The 23,057-nt window shown below is 40.7% G+C and overlaps 1 protein-coding gene across 2 annotated transcripts in view; it reads right to left on the bottom strand.

Annotated features, from left to right (window-relative positions):
• Positions 1–23,057, bottom strand: part of FBXL7 (F-box and leucine rich repeat protein 7) — a 181,528-nt gene that overhangs the window by 53,488 nt on the left and 104,983 nt on the right. Inside the window, exons 1-2 of one of the 2 annotated variants that reach the window (XM_084282330.1) lie at positions 17,710–17,745; positions 267–341 (exon numbers count right to left, since the gene is read on the bottom strand). The exons of the other annotated variant lie outside the window; for it this stretch is intronic. The gene's annotated coding sequence lies outside the window, so the exon portion shown is untranslated. Of the gene's footprint in view, positions 1–266; positions 342–17,709; positions 17,746–23,057 lie in introns of those variants that run through there. 2 annotated transcript variants of the gene reach the window in all.

Raw genomic sequence — 23,057 nt, 5'->3', positions numbered from 1 at the left:
TGGCTTCTGATTTAAGTAAGAGCTTTATCCTAAAAAAATGAACCCAAGACATACCTTAATTGCCAATGTACAGCTCTGAAAGAAGTTGAAAGAATGTTATCTGACGTACTGGTATTGCAAAGAAGAATTTTTAACATGCTGTTAAAGCAGACAGGGCCCAGCTGAGAGGGCTTAGGCTAACTAGACACGGCATATGAAGGAACTTAAAAGTTATCATGAATACACCATGCTGCAAGCTAAATAATGAAATGAGTGATTTTCCATACCTGAAGATCTCCCATTCTTTAATTCATAGGCTGTGCAGTTCTGTTGGTGTGTAGTGTAGACTAATTTTTCCCCTTCTGTCAGAATGGTGATTTCAAGCAAAGACAGTAGGATATAGAAGAAAAAAGAGGTGAATGATGCTGATACCATACCCTAACTTTGGAGACATCAGGCCATGCATATGCTACCTTCATGGACTTTTAGCACTTACTTTAGTTGTTCTTTCTAAAGCAAAATTCTTTCTCCTAAAACAAACAAATCAAACCAAACCAAAAAAAACATTCTTCCATGCTCAACTCCTCAAAAATAAGGTCACAAAAAAAAAAAGAGAAGAGTTTCAAAGCAGGAACAAAATATTCTGTATTATGCTAACACTGTGCTTACCTTAGCAATAGACAACAGAGATGCCTGTTTTCACTTACAAACAAGGACAGAGTAATTCTTAGTTAATTTTGTCTGCGCTTTATTGAAATAGTTATGAAAGGAAGAAGAAAAAGCATGCTTCAAACTTTGCCAATATCTAAACAAAACAAACAGCAGCAGGGTTTTGTTTTCACTTTAGTTTCATTATACTTCATATATAGGGAATTAGTGCAACTTAAAACTGTTTTGTATTTAAACACATGTGTACAACAAGAGTCGCCAACATGCTTATTTGCAAGTGGAAAAGTCTTACTCTTGCCATTATTTCCTAGCATAATGTGTTTTCATATGTTCTGGGAATCTTTTTCCTAAAATACAAGTAAACCTTAACAAATTAGCAGACATGAACCAAAAGCCCAGTCAAGAAATCTGAACTTCACGGAGTTTGCAATTGCTTTTACAATTTTATGGCTGATTTTCTTCTTCTCTGATAACTGAACTTGGGTAACAGTGGCAAGAGAACGCTGGTCACACAATGTTGTCTGGAACACAGCAAGCAAAAAGCAACCTCGGCAGGGCTTTTGCAACAGTCTGAAAACCAAACAGCCAGCCAGGAGCAAGCTACATTTTCCGTAAGTCAGTAGAGGTTTGTCAACTGAAAGCTCTTTCTCTTCCTTGATGCTGTTCATGCAGTTTGGCAGCTGAATCACGTCCTCTTGATTTGTGTTACAGCCCACTGCAGGCCACTGATGTACACAACTTTAATTATTTCTCTTGCTGACAGTCACTAAGTTCAGCAAAATGAACCAGTTGTAGGTATCTCTGATGAAAACAACTCTCAGCCAAAATGCAACTCATGAGTTGGATAATGTACCTGTGAAGGCTTGGAAGTTACCTGGAAAACATTACATGCTGGGAGACAGATTAACCTTGCAAATGTTAGTTTCTAAATGGGAATTCAAGATGTCCAGTCATATATGGGTGACAGGCACTTCAAATAAGCAAGCTTGGAAAGAATTAACTTTACACAGAGCAGCACATTCACACACATTAAACTTCAGACAATTCATTAGACAAATGCATGTTCAAACAGTACATTTTGCTTCTTTGTTACCTGCTTGAGTGGCATACTCATTCTTACATCATCAAGAGGAAGATGTGATGAAGTAAGGTAAATGAAAGGGCAATTAGGTTTCCAATTAGTAGAGGGAGCGACAGGATTTTCACTCTTACTGAAGTGGAAAAGACAAGACCTCTCCTGAGCCAGCTTCTCTGTTGTGTGTGTTAGTGCTTACTCAAGAACTTTGAAGAAGAAATCCATCAAGAAGCCCCTATAAAGCAACCATGACCTCATGTAATCTGACTTAACGAGGAATCAGAGGACAGTTTACAACAGTTTCCAAATGGAAATTGCTCAGTGGCATTTCTGCCACCAGTTCATCGCTGAGTCATCCAGCAAATATTAGGTCTCTATTACCATATTTTTGTGCCAATTTCTCAAGCAAGCAAAATATTTCTCAAGCTTCCTCCACATTCTGACCATCTTTCTACCAGCAGTCGGTCAATATACAGCGTGGCCAACAGATACAATGTACAACTTGTGATACAAGTTGGCACAACTTTTGTTGTAATCATAGGGTGAACAAGAGCCTATAGGCTAAAGACAAATGGCTCCATGTTTTCATCAGCACTCTTATAGCACCTGCTTCCCAGCTCACTGATTAGCTTAAAAAATAACAACAACAGCAATCTCAGAAGTACCTTACAGAGGCAGAGTGGCCATGAAATTTCCACCACACATGCTTCAAAATGATAGCTCCCTTCCCCACCCATAAGCTAAATGAAAAATCTTAGAAGCAAAACTTATAAAGTAACCACATTTTCCCAACTTGCATGGTGGGAACTCCAAAGAGTTTGGAAGGAGTGATAACACTAGTGGTTTTACAGTTGGGAAGTAATGGCTATGTTGCAAAGTGGATGGATATTAAAAATAAACGATGCAGAGTGTTAGGACAGGAGAATTGAGCAAAGTAATGAATTAAAGATTGCCAGAACTTTCACAGGCTTTTCAGAGATGGGAATAAATTGTTAGGAGGAAGAAAAAAGATTAAAATGAGAAAAGGTCTTGTAAGACTATTGGAAGCACAATACAGTTGAAAAATATCACTTAGATCCGTAGCATTTAACATAAAAGATTCAAAACAAGAACAAAATCATCACTTTGAAGATGCTAAGAAACCCTTAAGAGAAAGGAATCTCCAACTGACACAAAGTGCAGGTGATGCTCTGAGATGACAACACACACTATGACAGTCCATAAACATTTAGGAAAAGCTATTTGGTCTCATTTGTCCCAGTTCATTTAATATCTAAACAGAGAAGCTCATCTTCTCAAGTTAAGGCTAACGAAGAATGAATTTATTCAGCCTAGTATGTCAAAAGTAAACATGTTTATAATTAAACTATTTCCAAAACACTAAAAATAACCCTACCCACGCAGACGTTCACAGTCATCCTCCTTGTCTGAAAGAGTCAGTCCAGACCTGACTAAAAGTTTCTTGCTTTGAGTTTTGTTCCTATCCAACGCCATTACCATTTAATGCAATCAACTGCAAAACGTATATGCCATCAATTTACTGGGCAGATTTAAAAATACTGAGTGGTCTCACTGTGACTGAAGAAGAAGTTGATGATTTTATATTGCTCAGAGAGCCTTAGATAGCAAGAATCTCCTTCCTGGGAACTGATTGATGAGTCCGCTATTAATAGTGTTTCCAGCCATGCTCCTGCTTCCCCTTTACCATTATGTCCTTCTGTACAATTCCACAGTTCTACCAAGGGTTGGGCAAAGTATGTATGAAAATTCTGGAATAAATCTAAAAAACCTACCGCCTCCACCAACAATAATAACAGAGCAACAAAACCACCACCATTTAAAACAAAAAAGCAAGAAAAAAATAAAATAACACAAAAGAAAAACAAAACAAAATAAAACAAAAAGCCCCACAAACAAACCAACCCAAACACAAGCAAAAAAAAAAACAACCCAAAATCTACCCAAATATTTATTCTTTAGAATTTTATACATTGCATTTTTAAAAACAAATTTTGAAAAATCCATAGTGACTGCAATGAGTACTGAATCAAAATCAAATGGCATTGAGATTCAAATTCAAAATCAAATGGTCAGAGACTCAAAGCCTGAAAATGTCATTGAACAGCACAAGCAATAATTTCTACTGAAAAATAATGAATGATAGCAGTTCTTTCCTCAAGTCTCTGTACACTCCCTGCATTTCTGGATAAGGCCTGTTATTAATAAAATGGTATCACCTCGCATTACAGTAAGTCTATTGGTTTCAGCAGACTTAGCTACAGGAATGCAAGCTATATGCAAATAGCCTAATTACTCTCCTCTATCCATTAAGTCTAACCTGAACAAGGTATGTTTTTGGAGGACTTCTCCTTCTAACCAGCATGATGCAAATAGAAGAGTGTAGTAGCTCTTTTTCAGTCAAGTTTAGCATTACCATTAGCAGTAGTGCTTCTTCATGTAAACTGTGAATTTCAAATTAATTTAAGAGTCACAGTGAGAAATGCATTTAAATGTCTCATTGTGTATCAGGTCAGCTTCAAAAAGCTTCCAGAGACCATCTAGGCCATCCCCTGAATATGCAGAATCTACTTGAATAACGTGACAATATCAGGAGATGTTATATGGCTGCTATATTTATGAACATGCCACTGAACGTGCGTTTTGCTGCGTTTCACAGTACTTCTGTGGTAACCAGTACCACACAGGTACTGGGAATAGCAATGGAAAGTTGGGCAGTAGGGTATAACCTCTGCTTCTGAGGAAACACAGAATCGCCAGGCACCCAACTGGCCGCGTGAGAGCACAAACTGAGGTTAATCCACATTAATCACAAAGTAGTCATAGAAACCTGTGGTCTCCTTCATACAACAAAATGTATTTCAGATGTTTAAGTTTTTCTTTATGACCCGCTTTGCAACATCTATGTTGATAAGCCCTCCACTCACTACTGCTTTGCTGTCATTCAATTTAAACAACAGTGGCTTTCCAATTTCTGAGCATAGCTTCTGGGACAAAAGCATTCATTAGTATGGTAAATGCCATTAAATCAGTTTTGTACATTGGATATTCATATTCCCTGAAGCAAAAGTAAATTCTAAAGGAATCAGAACTACATCTGAATTAAAGCTAATGAATTACCATCCCACATGATAAATTCAGATGCCTTTAAGTGGAGGCAATTCAGTGGGTATTTGATCAACCCCACAGCTGATACAGTGGAGCACATAGATCAGGACCCTAACTATCCAAATCCGTGGCTGAGGCTTGCCCCTTCCCCACAAGCAGGATGTTGTACACACACAACTTCTCGCAATGCCAAAAAGTCCTACCCCTCCTGTTTCATTTGCTGCTATCACTGCTTGGGAAACACCTATTTGATGGTAAGTATGAGAAGTTCTTGCTGAGAAGAAACTCATTTAACAATGCCGAGGTTTTTAATCTTCATGAAAATTGACAGACCATGCCTGCAGGGGGTGACGGGAGCTTATGAATTATCTGCGAAGAAACTAAAGCCTTTCCGCTTAAGCATTAAATTACATTTTCTAATCCAGCCCTTCATGCGCTTACCCTGCTTGTGAGCTTCTCAATGGGATGAAAAGTTATTAATGTAGATTATTACCTGTAATGGACGTTTCTATAGAAATAGACTTCTACAACAGGCAAACAGCTTAGCTTTGAGAACATGTGCTATTAGCAAACACTGCTTCCAGCAGCAAAGAAATACTTCAGAGGCCCGTGTCTCCAGAAGTGGGAGCAAACAAAAGGTATTTTTGTCCTTGTGGTTCAGTGGGCCATGAAACAGCAAAAACAACTGCAAGGAAGACGGCATCCCCTGGGGAATCCCAGTCACCTCTGAGCAGTCAGTGACCTTAGCTTTAGCTAAGATTTAGCCTAAAAGCTTAGATTTAGCCTAAATCCCTGCTTACCAGGTTGGTCAGGAGAAGAGACAAGTGCAGTCTCAGCTTTTAGCTAGCAAGAAGGGAACTCCAAGGGATCTTTTTCAGTCACGCAGACGAAAAGCTGTAACTCCCTTAGAAGGGAAAAGCGAGCGAGAGAGGTAAGCTCCTGAACAGCGTTAAATTGTGAACACTGACCTGGCCCTCCAATGGACTGGAGGAAAAAAAGGAAACAAAGCACCACTTGCTTTTTTTTTTTTGCTCCTTTCCCCGTGACATGTGCTTGGCACTTCATGTAGACGAGTCTTATTTTTCAACATGGGCCCCTGTGCAATGCCGCGGCTGAAGGAGTCACGGAACAACACCGTATGCTCAAAACACGCTCTGCGTGTTATAGCTGTCACCCCAGTTCTGAGCAGCTGATCAGGGCATGACAAATAGAGAGCACAGGAATGGATCAGGTAGTTGTGGTAAAACAGTGAGGCTGTTTACATAACACCAAGGCAAACGCATTAGGCAGGTTGAAGGTGAAGCCTCCTCCAAACCTGCTTTTTTTCTTCCTGCTGTCATTAGCTTCAACTAACACTTAATCAACCGTGTTTACAGCTCATTTATAGTGAGACAGTTCACAGATATGGAAAGGGTTTTCAGTATTGTAAACAAACTCATTTCCTCCTCCAAGTCATGTAATTGCTTTATGAAAAGAGCATGTTGGCCACGAGCTGGTAGAACCTCTCTGTTCAGCATGTCTTAATTTTTACATCCACTATAGAAATTGGGGGAAAAAGGTTACATATTTAGTACAGCAAAACATCTCTACTTCCAAATTCAGCAACAGAGCACAGCCTCAAAGGAGATGACACAGCTGGAATTAGAGCAGATCTCCAAATGAGACAGTATCAGCCTTTTCCTTAGAGATAGCAGGATACATCAAAAACCAAGTTACAGTTACAGTTCTTTACAAACAGAGTCTTAAAGGACCTGCAAGAGAAATCTTACCAAAGTGAAAATCACTTGGAAAAACATATTTTCCTTTTTTTTTTTTTTTTTTTTTTCTTCTTTAGATGCTAGAACTGGCTGTACAACCTTTTCCCCTTAGCAAGCTATTTAGGCAACTGAATATTAATCTGCTTAACATTAGGATAAAGACATGTCTCTTCAAAGATGTTTTCCTGAAGACTAGGATTTGCCTTACTCAAAGAGAGGTCAGATTTGGGTGCAAATGTCCCATGTCTCAGACAAATACCCTTAGTAATTGAGCTTCTGGCTACTTCAAAATCAGATAGTACCTCCACTTCTGCAGATGCACACGTTCTTATTAAAAAAGTTTTGATTCCAACGAGTCAGCATTTTCCAAAGAAAAAAAAATCTCTCCTCAGAAACATTCTCACTGTCAATTGGCAAAATAGTGCCTTTGACATCCATCTTTGAAAATATTAGGCAACTTAAGTGCTTTGTACTCCCTTATTAAATTTCAAATGACTAAAGGGAATGGAAAAAGGAGAGCTCAGTCCAGCAACGCAGACACTCTCTTAGAATAAAGATGCTTGGGTTTACCTATGGCCATGCCTTTGTGCTAACCTCTAGGATCAAGCACTGTAGCTCTGCATCTAAATCTTGTATTTGTTAAGCTCATCCAGAAGGCAAGAGGCATTTCAGTGCAAACCATCTGCTCTCTTCCCTCTCCGGTTCCACAGTGTATCATCGACAAGTACTAGTGAATTTTGAAAGCACGAGCAATTAAACATATACAATGTGCGTGTAGGTAGTGTTTATTTTAAACATACATACATGCACACACAGTTTAAAAAAATCCCTAGAAAAACAGGAACAGGGGAACATGGATTCTAGCAGTATGAAACTGGATTACACAGATGCCTTTGAATTCATCAGCTGTCAATCTCTGCCACCACAGACAGGAGAGGGCAGTGGGAACGCTATTTACAAGCAGCTTAACTCACTGCCTGCTATAAACAGAAGATCTGTGTCAATCACCTGACTTCTCTGTCAATCAGTATGTTCATGGAAGCTTTCTTACTCAGAGCTTAAGAAAAAAAGCACACAAAAATTAAAAACAAACAAACAAAACACAAAACCCTACTGCTTTATAACTCTGCAGGAAGACCTAGGCCAAGCTTAAACACAACCCAAACTTCCCAGAGAACTGAAGTTTTGAGCACATTGGAGAACTTCTTATTTAGGAGCAGATGTATTATGCACTTTGTGAAGCTTAAGAGAAGGCTGAGAACTCCCCACAAATTTTGCAACCAATGCCCAAAACTCCCCTAATCACTCCCATGCTCACCTAATACTACGTACGTCCATATTCTTCACCACAAACCCATTTTACTTCTCCATTTACTTCCATCCTACCTGCTAGAAGCTGCCACTTAAAATATATGGATAAACTCGTTTACTGAGTTTAAGCAGCGCTAAGTTGATAAACTCAACAGTGTAAACTCAGCAAACAACGTACATTCAGCTAACATGATTTAGCAAACTCTATGTACAGATAGGAAAGAGATACAACCATATTTCCACTCTCACAGAAAAAAAACACAGGATCTGGCTTCTGTGGCCTTAACTTCTATGATCTGCAAGATTTAGCTACCACTTGTTTTATAACAAGCTATGCTAACAGCATATCTTGCTGCTTCTCGATCAACAGAAGAGCCTTTTTCCTTCCTCCCTCCCATAACAGACTTGTGATTAGAGAACAATTAATCCATCTCCCACTTCGCTTAAAGCTTGCATTTAACATGCTGTAGTTACATAACACTGTTAACTAACTTAATAAATACGCCAACATCTCCTGCCCTTGTTGACTAGGATCCCTAACACCTCCTGCAAGCAAGGAACACCTGCTGTAACTCGCCATGACTTCAATACCAATCCACAGCATCGAGCACCTCACAGGCCTAGGTCTTTCGAGGAGCTCAACAAGTCTGCAGATATAATGGAGTTAGTGAGGAATGCTGTTTCCATGGAGCAAAGAAAGTTATTCCTCGGATGAAAACCGCTCAGAGCTGTTCATTAAAGTTTTTTGCCTTCTAAGGGTTATCCTGCATCTACTTCTCTTCATGCACACAATGGGGTAAGTAGCACCACTGGCAGCGTATGCCAAGGAGGACAGGGTATTTTCTCCACCCATGAGAGGTGGGCAGAAGACCCTATGAGGGTTTAGGAATGGAAAGGGCACATCCAGCAGCAGTGAAAAACTACACACAGCTTTTCTACATAAGAGCACACACTGCTGCAAATTGTAGTCCCATAAAATACACACTTTACTGTTATCTAAGGTCAAATAGTCATGAAAAAAGTGGATGATTAAACCACGTGCATTTTCCAAAGTGATTCCGTCTCAGGGAATGCGGCAGCGTAACCGAATATCATGCCCACAAAATAATCAGATGTGGTGGGCTAGTGGTCAAGGTTTTTTTGTTTGTTTGGTTTGGTTTTTGAGAAAGGAGCGACAGAAGAAGCTAAAGAGAAGTGGGATCCTGCAACAGACTTTGGGGAAGATTAGAGGGAAAGGACAATAGTCTGGGGAGAACAGAAGGACCGCTTTGTCTGATGCTTTGCCAAGCCTGCATTAAATAACAAAACAAAGTGCTAAATGAATTTGTTAAAATGGCAACAAGTCTCTCCTGGTGTGATGAAAGATAAGGCTACGTGAAGCACCACTACTCTATTTGAACACCAGTTTCTGCTACCTGAGCTAAAACTGCAAAGCCTGGCTGCTGGAAGCCTGCTCGGTCAGGACCTGCCTCTCCACCACCAGCTACCCCACAGCAGCCTGGAAGCGCTGGGAGTTCAGCCCAGCAATTTTCAAGTCTTTTTGGAAGACCACTGCTTTCTAAAGCCACCAACGATTATCTGCAGCAGTTTCAGTCTGCAAACCAAAAATGCCCAGCTGGCTAGAGAAATCAAGCTACACCTTACTAATTTGAAGATCACATTTTTCGGGAGAGCTCTTAATATCTTCTGATCCCACTCAAAAACACCAAGCAAATAGAAAAAACTCCTTCACTGGAAGTCTCCTCTGCCCTCTTAAGCTATCCCCAGCCGTACCCAGCCCCGAGTTGGGTATTTACGTTGTTATATGGCACCTCTTCTCAGTGCAGTAGGTAAACACAGAGGCTCTGCCCCCAGAGAATTTCTCCTATTTAAGCCAAGATGCGATGAAGCAAGATGGGGACGACTAACTGGAAACACTGCATTGGAGCTATGTGGTTAAGGGATGGTGTAAAGTGACACCACAGATGCATGGGGAGGTGGCCAACTGGTATCTAGCAAGATGCCACTTTACACAACACCCCATGAGACACTAGATTCAAATGATGACTGTCAACTTGAGAACAGCACCTAAGGAAGGATTTCTACATGCAACTGCTTCCCATGATCTTCAGCATATGGTTATTGACAAAGAGACTCTTTTTTTCCCTTCCTATAGTACACACTTCTGATTATGTTTGTCTTCTCTCCTAAAGCAGAATTTTCCATGGAAAAAAGAATCTTGCAATGAGAAAGTGTTACATGCTCAAAGCAGCACCTCCCTCCTCTCCTATGAGCATCACAGGACAGCTTGTACTTATCTCAGTCACCAGCATACACATGCAGTTCAAATCAAGGCTGCGAGGAACTTGGCAGCATTTGTCTTCGCAGGCTGGCCACTCCCAGGATTTTCTTGCGTCCTGACCACAATTACAACACAGAAGCAGAAGCCAGAAATACCTAGTTTTGTTTGACTCGAGTCACAGCGATACGAAAAAACACAAATTTGTACAGATAAGGTGGAAACTGAACTAGCCACTTAATTTCCCAGAGCTTGACTGAAGTACAGATCCCGTATAAACAGTTTGGAGAAACTGGGATTTTCTTTTCCTAGGACAAACTTCAGGTTAGGACTGGAGACGACACTGATGTTTGTATTCAGTTCCTGATACACAGTTCCTTTCAAGTACAAGGAGAGACAAAAACATCCACTACTACTGCATTTAAGTAAGTATACCAGAATTGGGGTCTTTGCTCTTTATAGCCTATGAAATAAAAGTATATATATATAAATATATATATATATAAAACAGGATTTTATTTTCTACCATCTAAGGAAGATAATTACAGGATTTCAGTTTTAACACTTTCAAACTTCCAGTGCTGTTTGTGTGACCTTCAAGACTCCAGCTACCTTAGAAATGCAAAAAGAAAAGAAAAAAAGTGAAATTGCATTCAGCATTTTACAGAACTGCTGCTATCACAGGTCACTAATGGCTCTTAAAAACCTTCCAAAAGCGCAGAGATGCTGGGAAAACGCTTAAAAAAAACCTGGCCCCAAAATAAAAACAACAATACTTGATTAAGACTAAAACAGTGCAGTGGTTTCAATGTCTGTTACTTGCACACAAAAGTCCAGGGAATTATAAACTGAGCTAGGAAGGGAATATGACAGGACAAGAAGAGGCATAAACCCAACAGCTCCTACCCTAAACTGTCCATATATATATAAAAAGAGAGAAAGTGCTTTAAGGCAGAAGTGTGTTTGTGAATTTTGGCTGCAACTGTTGCTGCAGCACACAGACAGTTGGGGATCTGCCATCACAAATAAAGCACGCAGTTTGCCAACAGCATACCAAACATTAGTGGTCTCTAACATAACTACAGGTTTTGCTCACGATAGCACTGCCAAATGACAGCAGGGTTTTTGTTCGACTGCTTGCTGCACTTTCTCACTGCGGAACAACTGCTTGTCTAGCGATTTGAAACTATCCATCAATAAGCATGTTTTGTTACATGCATACATCCAGTGAAGCCATGAGGTTTTTCAGTCATTAGTGCTCAGCTCCGGAGCCTTTAAACACAAATGTTTATCAAAACACTTACTGCGTGAACGGTGGAAAGAAAATGCTGCTTTCTCACAACAGAGACTAAGCAACCCAAAACTGGAGAAGATTTCCACGGCAATACTCAAAGTACACAGCAGCTCTTCAAGTTTGTTGGCTTCCTTTGATTGTCATTTTACAAGCAATAACTCTCAGTTTAAGCATGGTCTTTTTGTTTCAGCGTGGTCAACCCTCACAGGATCGCTTACAAACTCTCAAAGGTAAAAACTGTTTGGGAGTTCCCGTTGGTGTAAGAAGAACAAAATACTACACTGTTCTGGCTCAGGACTATATCAAAGTTCAAGTGAAAGCACCTCAAGTTCTCCGGTAAAGCACACAGAGCAAAAAGTCAGGTGCCTTCTTTAGTCAGCTAAACCACGTTGAATTCCCACTGGCACAAGAGCATGTTATGGCCAACGTGTCTTGTTGTGGAGGCAGCATCAGTCACAAATTCTAAGCAGTCTCCTGGTAAATGCTATTAAAGGAAACTAAAGGCCAGCTCAGCACTACTTCTGGCAAGGTTCATTAGTCCACACACACACAAAATAAATAAATTATGCAAACAGAGATATTAATGTCTTGTCTTTGTCAGTCTAACAGAGTAGAAAGTTCCCACATCTGTCTTCTCCTCCTCCAAGTGGAGCCACATCCTGCAGTATGGAGGTGGCCCTAGAAGCTGTCGTGCCACAGATGCCACATCTCCACTACTCAAGCCTGTCATAGGGCCCCTCTGAAACAGACTGGGGGGAGGAAGGAGAGTATAAGTCTGACAGCAAATGACAAAATAGGGTCCAGCCACTCTTTTCAGAGCTTTGCAGACCCATCAAAAGTTATATGACATTTGAGGTATTTTGTTAGATCATTACTTTTCAGGAGTGGATTTTCCTAGAAGTGGCTTCATACACTAGCAGACTAGAATGTGTCTCCCAGAAAGGACTATTATGTACTACTTGTTATACCTCAGCAAGTCCCTAAGTATTTTCTTACTGCGGTATGCTGCTCCTACCAAGTGTCTGAAGCCTCCTCAGTCAGACAGGGGAGCACACGCCCAAGGTCTGGTTGCTCCTGCACTAGGATTTAAAGATTCTAAAAATCTAAGCCTGAAAAAATAATAACAACAATGAAAGTTGCCAGTGCTACACTAGTCGTAACATCAGCTCACAGTCAGAAATCTACCCTACCTGACTTTGTAGTTGTATCGTGGAGTACATTCTCTAGGCATCGGTAAAAGACAGCGAAATGAAAATGCAAACTGGAGAAGCCATTTCCAGAACAAACTCTTCATAGCTCTCTCCCGCTTGCAGCTAAGCCAACCTTCTATCTAGAGGAAAGACCTTTGTGATTTTTTCCTGCTTTATTATTAGGCTGGAAACAATAGCCTTTTTGTTCTACGGCAAGAATACAGGAGCCGAAGCCCAGCGCACAATTGTGTGATCATCGCGCAGCCCCGTGTCCCAACCTTTCTGAAACCCTGCAGGCACAAAGCTAACCAGCTGACTAGTGAGAAGATAAAGGAGGGTCCAAGGGAAACAATGAACAAAATTGTCACTTTGAACAATGCAGAAGGCCACTTCAGTATTCCCACAACCTCTTGCCAATTTTTCTTTCCTTGTGTGATTTCCTCCATCAAACAACAGCTGTCAGTTTTGACTGCTTAAATGATTAATTATTCTTACTGCAAATATTCGCAGGAGAAATGAGAACACTGACCTAAAGCCGGAATGTTTGACACTTACATTTTTAATATTTATCCTCACTTTATGTGGTTGAATATGAAGGAGGCTCTGAGACACGGAGCAGTTTACTCCCCAGGTTGCAAAACGCAGCCCCTGCCCTGCTTGGCACCTCCGAGGTAGGTTCAGCTTACAATGGCCAGCGTCCAGCTCACCTAGTCACTGCAAAGGATACCCACATAACTAAATTACTTCACAAGCCAAGGCAGAAGTATCATTCCAGAGACAGAGAGACTTTTCTAGAAGTGTTTCTGGCTGGTTAGGATCTAATTAGAGCCTGCTGGGCGTGCAGCAGCAGTCACTGTGCAGATTTTCAGCTGGTTGACGGCTGTGTCTGCTCTCTGCAGCACTCCAGGGACTGATGGCATCAAAGGCTTTCAGTTAGCTGCTTCACACAGCCATACTGCCAGATATCACGATAATAGGCTGTGCCTGAATTGTGTGTTTCCAGTAGGTCTGAGTCTCTCAAACAGCTATGAATTTTTTATGTTGTTTGTTCGTAAGAGAAAATTGTCCCACCTTGGAGAAAGAAAAAAAAAAACTATCAAGGGAGAACTAGATTGCCTTCACCTCAGAGAACTTTTCAGTTCTGCATCTAATAGACCAAATGTAGTGGCAGGGCTGCAAAGTGCTTCTGGAGGTCCTTCACATCCACTTTGTAGAAGTACACACAGAGCTTAGTGGTGAAGTTATGCACAATTATAACCTTCTGCTGAAAAATGCATGTGCTACGTACTGCTAGGTGAAGAGATGCTCCTTTCAGGCATGATCTGTTTTGCACATGGTGGCCAATCAGTTTAAGCACATTATGTTCAGGAAAGCCACACAGATTACATAGCCAGCAACAACCCCAAATGAAAAGAGAACCACAGAATGGCTGGGGTGGGAAGAGACCCCTGGAGATCACCTCGTCCAACCCCCCTGCTCAAGCAGGGTCCCCTAGAGCACTTTATCCAGGATTGTGTCCAGATGGCTGTTGACTATCTCCAGGGAAAGGAGACTCCTCGAACTCTGTGCAACTCCTTCCAGTGCTCAGCCACCCTCACAGTCAAGAAGCTTCTCCTCATGTTCAGACAGAGCTTCGTGTGCTGCAGTTTGTGCCCGTTGCTTCTTGTGCTATCGCTGGGCACCAGTGAGAAGAGTCTGGCCCCATCCTCTAGACAACCTCCCTTCAGGAACTTACAGACGGATCAGATCCCTCCTGAGCCTCCTCTTCTCTAGGCAGAACAGGTACAGCTTGCCCAGTCTTTCCTCATCTGACCGATGTCCTTAATCATTTGAGCAGCCCTCTGCTGGACTCGCTCCAGGAGCTCCGTGTCCCCCTTGTACTGGGGGGCCCAGCACTGGACCCAGCACTCCAGGTGAGGCCTCCCCAGCGCTGGGCAGAGGGGCAGGATCACCTCCCTGCACCTGCTGGCACCACTTGGCCTCACACAGCCAGGATACCCTTGGCCTTCTTGGCCACGAGGACACAGTGCTGGCTCGTGGTTAACCTGCTGTCCACCAGGACAACAGGACCCCCTTTCCTTCTCCACAGAGCTGCACTCCAGCAGGTCAGCCCCCAGCCCGTACCGGTGCATGGGGCTATTTCTCCCCAGGTGCAGCACCCTGCACTTGCCTCTGTTGAATTGCAAGATGTTCTCCTCTGCCCATTTCTCCAGTCTGTCAAGACTCACACTGCTATAACTTGACAGCTCAGGTACTTGTGATCCAAGTTTGTCTCTTTATTCATGTGCTGAGGAGGAGAAAACTCATCCTAAATTCACAGAATCACAGAATCATAGAATATCCCGAGTTGGAAGGGGCCCACACGAATCACTGAGTCCAACTCCTGGCTCCACACAGGACCACCCAAAAATCAGACCATGTGTCTGAGAGCGTTGTCCAAACGCTTCTTGAACTCTAGCAGGCTCGGTGCTGTGACCACTGCCCTGGGGAGCCTGTCCCATTGCCTAAGCACCCCCTTGGTAAAGAAATTTTCCTAATACCCAGCCTGAAAGTCAGTACAGTTCTATAATAGACACCATTCAGTCTCAGACTGATTATTTTTCTTTGAACTCTATGCTTTGGTCACTCTCTCTCTCAAAAACAAAAACAAACAAAAAAAAGGAACAAAAACTTGAACTAGTTTTTTCTTCACACCTGACTTCTTTCCATTGTCCAATGTAGTAATCCTGCTATACAAGAGCCTCGTGGAACATTTACCTCTTGTACTGCTGATGTTCAGCTACTAAATAATATCTCATTTAAAATGCACTACTGGTGGTACACAAACCACGTACCAGTAGCATGCAAGCATCTTTTAAGCAGCATTAAAGCATCCCTTTTCTTAAGGTGAAAAATCTCCTTCCAGGCACTGAGGTAAAAATAAACACTCTGTATTTGGGAAAAGCCCCTCCACTTCCTTCACACCATAAGTACATGATAAATGTTCTGCGATTCATTTACTTGACTAAAAGTAGACTTGATCTGCATAGCAAAACCAAAGTAAAATAACAGAACATAAGCTTGATAAAGAAAAATATTTAACGTATTTGATTTTTTTAACATAATACGATATAGCAATGTATTTTAATGTTAAAATAATAGATACTATAATTTTATATCAACATGATAATTATGGAAATTGCAAAATGCTTTTGATTTCAAACGTAACATCCATTTATTTTCTAAGCAACACACATTTAAGGAATTAACAGCATTACATTAGACATTACACACCACACCTTAGACATCAGGATGCACGTGAAAAAACAAGAGCGCGTGTTAAAACTACATGCAAAATGGTCAGTCCAGAAAGAATTTCAGGTGACCAGTTTCCAAAAATGACACAACTCTTAAAAATCGTGTAAAGTCACATTACAGTAAAATTATTACTTTAAAATTATTTTAGAAATTTATTTATAAAGGCAGGAAGTAGCAGGAGTCACTACAAGGACAGAAGCTACAGATAGGAAAAAAAAAAAAAAACGTATCTGCCTGCTGGTGCGTTTTTCCCATTTACACTGAGAAGGCAGAGAACTGATTATTTTGGGATAAAGTCCTAAAGACACTGGCACAAGGAAGTCTACTGAGAAATAAGAATGCTAGCCATAACAACTTATATATCACAACAGCTGAAGGCGAGAGGATGACTTCATTGCCTAAGAAAAATAAGCTCATTGTCATTTACTCCTTGGCAGTGAAACTAGAGCTAGCAGTACCTTGCTTGCATGGACACTGGTGACAGTCGGGGAAGTTTAATAAAGACACTTTTTCCTCACTCATTCACTCTCTACTAAATTTTAACCCTTCTATAAAAGCGTAGCCTGATCCTCACCATCACAACTATCTATACAGATGGGCACAAGCTACTGGAAATGGCTGCAGGACAGCTACGGCACCAAGGCACGATGCATCACTGGAAGCTCTGCAGCTGAAGCATTCAAAAGGGAAACAGAACAAAATAAAAGAACTCAGTACACATGTCAGGAAGGCACGGCAAAACAGCCCAAAGCTAAGTGAAGTGTTTATGCTGCGCTTCTAGAGATGTGAGTGACAGGAAGCAGCAGCAGGTCACACAAATTGAACGCTGAGCCTAAGGATGCCAGTTTGCAGCCCTTCGCTACAGAGGTTTCAGGCACTTATTTTAAGTAAGTATTTTAGCAAAGTCCAAAGGCACTATGTAATTGTATACGATGACAATGGAAGCCACAGTCTTTGTACAAAGATTAAGTCAGTTTAACTGCTGCTTGCTACAGAAGAAACTTGAATTCCTAGAAGTTTGATGACTTCCTAAATCCTACTGTACAGTCAAATGTCAACCACTTAAGAAAGCTGGATTGGCTTCCTCATTTCACTGTAACTTCATGTTTCATGCTCATGTGCATGGATGACAAAAAGTTTTACTAATAACCAAAAGTTGAATGGTAAGGAAGACGACAGATGAAACAACTGGAGTATGTTAAATGTGATCTTTCACTTCGGGATCATCTTCTTCCCATCTGACTACCTCTGGGTTACAAACAGTAGTCCTTTTATTAGGTTACACTGCTAGATATGTGCTGTAAAGTATTTGTAGTACTTGCGATATTAGCTTGTGCTGATACCAGAGGATACACAGTCATCCTCAAAATAGCGTAAAGTAATTCTGACAATTCATGACATACATTTAATTGTACTATCAGATTGCAAGGGGTTTCTCCCAGGCTCATCAGCCTGAGATTTAGTGGTCTGACTGTTCTGCACTGGATCCCTCGGCACACCAGCTGTAGCACTTACCACTGCAGCCTAATAGACAAAGCAATAGGAGAGAGTTGGCAGGCAAAAACAAGAATGTGATTTTATGGGCTAGCATATACCCACAAAACCAGTGGTGGAACACAAGCCCAATCAATATAGGGCCGTGGGGACCCCTGTTTATGTAACGTGAAGCCAGAACACATTAAACTCTCAAGTTCTTTCCAGTGTTAGAGGTTTGCAGCATGCGTTGTACAGACCTTGGAACGATAGCTGGTTTACTTTGCCAGCAAAAACATTACAGATGGAACTGTCAAGTCTTCTTGTTTAGTGGCGCCTGCTTTTCTAACACGTGACTCTTTTAAATAACAACCGTCACTCATCGAACAAGCTCAATGTCTTTTCCAGCACCTGCAAAAAATGTTTTGAGGACAAAGAAAGGACTTCAAAAACTGACAATCTACAAACTTCCCTTCAAAAAGCCATTCTAGACTGTTTTAAACTTCATGCTTTTCACTAGCATGTTTCTGGTTTTATTGCTGGTGTATAGAACTGTATCTGCAATTACTTAGCACACATTATGCCATTTCTTTGTTTTTCCACAGTAAGCAAATAATGGGCATGTGCTAGATGATGTGATCATTCTAGAGATGTCAGGTATGTGTATGGTGCAAAAATGGCTACAACAAGCTCGTCTCCTGTCCTAGAAATCCTGTCCATAATTTATTTACTCATACAACTCAAGATTCAGAGAAGGCTTAAGGGTATTCACGCTTCTGTCAATGGGAGTAGAGGAAAACCATCACAAACAGTATTTGAAAACCAGCCTTGGAAGCAGAACATCATGAAATTTCACTGGGATCAAATCCTAAAACCAGATGCTGAAAATGAGTTCAAAGTTGGAACTCAGAGTCTGGCTCCTGCTGCTTTCCTCACTTGTCCTTAGTGCTACACCTCGTGCTACACCTTACCTGAGACTTCACAGAGAACTGAAGACTAAAAAATAATTAGTATAAGTTATAAAGCAGTCTTTTTGTTTAAATATATTACTGAAATTTTACCTATTTTATAACAAAAGAACACTTATTTCATAACACACCCACAGAGAAAGAATGCTTCAGCCATACAAACAGAGAAAGAGTTAATAAGTAAAACACAAAGTTTTTTGGGGCTTCCCAAAATTATGTGGTAAGTTTGGAAAAAATCACTGCTACCAAATAAAATCATCTAACAATTAATTTTAGAGTATAAACCTTCTATTATGAAAACAGCAGCAACAAATGCTGTTAAAAAAAAAAAAAACACCAAATAAACAAACACACAAAAAAACACCACCAAAAAAAAACCAACACCAGCAGAGCTGTAATTAATCAGAATACCAGGAAAGAAAAAAGCAAACTTGGAAGACTGACATCGACAAAACCCTTACTGATAAAAAAGGAAGAAGCAGGCAGTTTGTGCTATCTGGCTTAAGCAGTACACGTGCAAAGACTTAAAGATCTACATATGGGAAAATGTGTACATGGTATGAAAAATACACATCACACAAACAGAACAGTAGCATTTATAGAAAGGCCTATTCATAACAGGGACTTTGCTTTTTTATGATTTAATTGGTTGTTCTTGTGTCAGACTTGTGTTTTTGCAAGTTGTTTCTTGTAGTTCAACCAGCTAAAATTTTACACTTCCACCACAGGTGCAGCATCAAGACCTGAAATTACATTTTTCTTGTAAATTTACTTTACAAGTACTTAAAGAGTACCACAAAAAAGCTGAGTACAAGGAAATTCCTTTAAAAAGCTTTTCTAATGCTAAATCACAGTGATTGTCCATGCTAAATGTGCGGATATTAAAAAAAAAAAAAAAAAAAAAAAAAAAAGTCTTTGTTAAAGATGAAGTTATTTTGCTCAGGCTGGTAGGACTTCAGTCTCTCTCTGTCCAGCCTGAACTTCGATGCATTAAGAAGATGCATCTTTTGCCAAAACTGCATTTGGTATTAGCAGTAATTCTTGGTGGGAACAGCTGAAACAAACTTTATACCATCAACTTCCCTCCAGCGAGGTAGCATTTAGCAAAGCTCACCTAAAATATAAGCGACAAATAGAGCTTTAATACATATATTCTAATTCTGGCAGTGAAAGAGAACTGCAGCAACATGTCTCTGTAATAGAGATAACCATTTAATAGGAAGCAACTGTTGACAGTGGTCCATTAGATGCTTACATCTAATTAACTACACACACTAGTCAACACTTCACTCAAGTGCTCAATATTAATCAGAGCTGCTGGCTAATAAGAGGCCTATATGCTTGCACATCCACATTTATATAAACATGTGGTGCTAAACATGATACTGTCAGTCTCCTTTAAGAAAAGATTTTAAGTTTGTCAATTCATTCCATGTTTCTTGCAGATGTTTTTAAATGAGTTTTTTTTTTCTTTTTTTTTTTTCTTTTTTTTTCTATTTCTTTTCTTTTTTAGGGGATTTTGGGTTTGTTTCTTAGGGAGTGGTTGCTTACTTTTGATTTTTTTAGACTGTTCATTCTACCAAAGTATGTTGAGAAACTCTGTTCTGTGGAAAATCTGTATGAAGACCTAAACAGAAAAAAAAAAAAAAAAAAAAAAAAAAAAAGACCTATCTTCATCTTTTCTACAGCAAAAAGGCAGTAACACCTTAATAACAAACTGCCTATTATTCAACCCAAATGAAGATCAGAGATGGCAAAACAAAGTACTTCCTTTCTTGCAATCCTACAATGAGGAAGCTCACAGATCATTCTTGCTTCCCATGAGACTAAATTTAACATGTACTTCATTGGCAGAAGGTAGTCATCACAAGAGTTTACTGTAAGATTTCCATTTTAATTAACTGAATCTCAAACATTAAGCTATACTCTTTTTACTTTGTGTAATGAAAGTGGCTGGGAAGTTTCAGCAATCCATAAAGCATTTCCTGAAGGTGCAAGACACTGCAGCTTTATCAGTTATGACGGATCTGTCGGATCTAAAATATTAATGAACACAGCAGCCTGACAGAGTGGCCAAATGAGCAATAATACACCTAAGGCAGCAGTGAGGCAGTTGCTCTGCCCAGAGCTTCCTGAGTATGCCTCAGGATGCTATGGAAAGGTGCTGCTCCTGGGCAACCTAGCATCCATTTTGCTGTAAGGAAACAAACACAGAACAAAGTCACTTTTCTGCTGAGAATTCTGCATTCTTCTCCCCACTTTATCTTATGCCAGGAACCACCCTTACACTCCACCAGCTGAGCAAAACAAATTACACGTAAGTTACATTTAATCTGTGCTAAGTCAACAACAGTATTGAGAGCCATAAAATGACTGCCTCAATCTCTCCCCAAGGCCTTTCGCCCTCACGAGCCTCAGAACTCCCTGAGCAGCGAGAGAATATTTTAAAAAAGTTTTAAAGGTTTTGAAAACATTGCCCAAGTCATCTCATTCTTGTGAAGGCTTAGCTGTAGGAAGGGAGAAGCATCCAAGACAACTCAGCTTGGTTCACACACTCCAACATACAGCTCGCAAAGCTCCCTCCTCTTTGTGCATCTAAGGGGGCTGCCATCAATCAGCCACCAACCTGCACCTCTGTCACTGAGCAGGCACCTGGACAGCACAGGGCAAAGCAAATCACACCCTTCCAACCCAACCACACAACGCTTCATTAAAGGTAGACAATGAACCTTGTGGCATCAGTCAGCAGCACTGGCTCTGGCTGCTTGGACTAGGATCCTCACATCAGCTACTCCCAACTCCACTCCCACAGGAATGACGACGTATCGCTGTGCCAACTTTTGACAATAAAGCTGTACACAGCTTCCCAGAAGCAGAAGGAAAGTCACTAGACCATACTGGTCTCAGCTGAGCAAAGGGCAGCACTTGTAGATGAAATGGGAATATGCCTGAAGCAGCCTGCTGTGGCCTACAGAGGCTGGAAGAGTGCCTCTGCTCAAGAGGCCTGGATCGTCCACAGCGATAATCTCACTGAGGGCCTGAGCAGGAATCAACCACAAATACTAGCTGGCATCTGCAACTTCTTCCCTAAATGAGGCCAAATTTCTAACACATTCCTGTGCCAAAGCATCCTCTGGAAAAAAGTGGGGTTTTGAGAAGGGGCTTTAGAGTTTGGGTTGTTTTTTACTGTTGTTTGTTTTGGTAGCTTTAAGTTTCAGAAGGCAGAACTACAGTCAGGAAGTAAAGCAAGGAGTCTTCTGGATAGTCTAGATGTTCCTTCAGTAAAGAAAGTACTTCAGTAAAGAAAGTGCCATCACTCTGAGGAATCACTGGAATGGTGTATGTGAGATACAATCACAGTGAAGTTGAGATCTCTACGTGAATGAGCGGAGCCTAACATCCCATGATAGGTTTAAATTTTCATAGTCCTACAATGTGAAAGGCAGGAACAAAGTTGCACATCTGAACAGAGAAATGAGCCTCGTGGTAGGGGTAATTTCTTCAATACACAAACATTAGATTTCATGCCTACGGGAAAAATACACCTAATACTCTATCTGTGCTTCATTTCCATTCTCCTTTTCTAATAAGATTCAATTCTTGACCGCCTCTAGCTAGCTGAAAGAAGACAGGCTGATCACCAAACTGTTCAACTACCAAAACCAGACTCAGTGGAACACATGATTTTTATTATTTCCCTTTGAGATTCATAAGATCACAGGTACCTAGGCTACCCTGTTCTGTGTCAAAGCAAGGACAGAAAAATATCCTTTCCAACTTGTGTACATACATGATGTGTTGGCTAAAGGAAGATGCCTCAATTCTTCTCCCCTCCCCTTTTGGTCTCAATGCCTTAGCCACTGCCTGATAAAAAACATATGAAAGAAGCAATGCAACAACAAAAAATTCTCACATTCCAAGCATTAGCATCACATATGCTTGAGCACCAGACTCAATTATACTTTTAAAATGCATTACAGATGTAGCTCAAATCAAATGGGTGCAAGATGTACAGTGAGATATGAATGTACAGATGAGTGTTAGCTGGCAATAGGCAAGCAATGTTGCTTACATGTTGCCAACCCAAATCTTCTCCCTTTTTCCTTCCCCCTCCTCCTTCCTCTTGAGGAGTGTTGGCAGCTGTGTCTCAATCTCTTCAAATTACTCTAATTGGATGTTTCTATGGAAACAGACTAGGAGACATAGTACCTCTCCATTAAAGAGCTATAAAAACAAGAGGTGCACCATGAGAAAACAACAACAACAACCTTCTTACTAACAATGAGAAACTGTACAGCCTTTAACAGTTTAATGGCACAGGGCAAACCAGGACCATACTGATGCTGCCAAGTTACTGTGTAACCAGCTGGGATTCTGCAAGGATCACTTTTGACTGAAGCAGAGCTTTTGTGTTGTTTTCTTCATGAAATCTCTGCAGGCCCCAAGTACCTAAACTTGTGGCCTGATATTACTCCCTGTCAGATCACGTTCTGTAATACCAGATATGATCCTCTTGTGACTCCTCTGCAACCATTTATGTTGACAGCCAGTGCATTTAGCATCATCTCAGAATGGAGGTTTCTTGCATGGTGTAGCAAAGTGTTTGCAAACTGTCAAGAAAGCTTACTAACTACATCCAA

This window comes from Netta rufina (genome assembly GCF_964035555.1).
Source record: "Netta rufina genome assembly, chromosome: 2".
NCBI lineage: Eukaryota > Metazoa > Chordata > Aves > Anseriformes > Anatidae > Netta > Netta rufina.
This window is presented reverse-complemented; position numbering and strand designations above follow the sequence as displayed.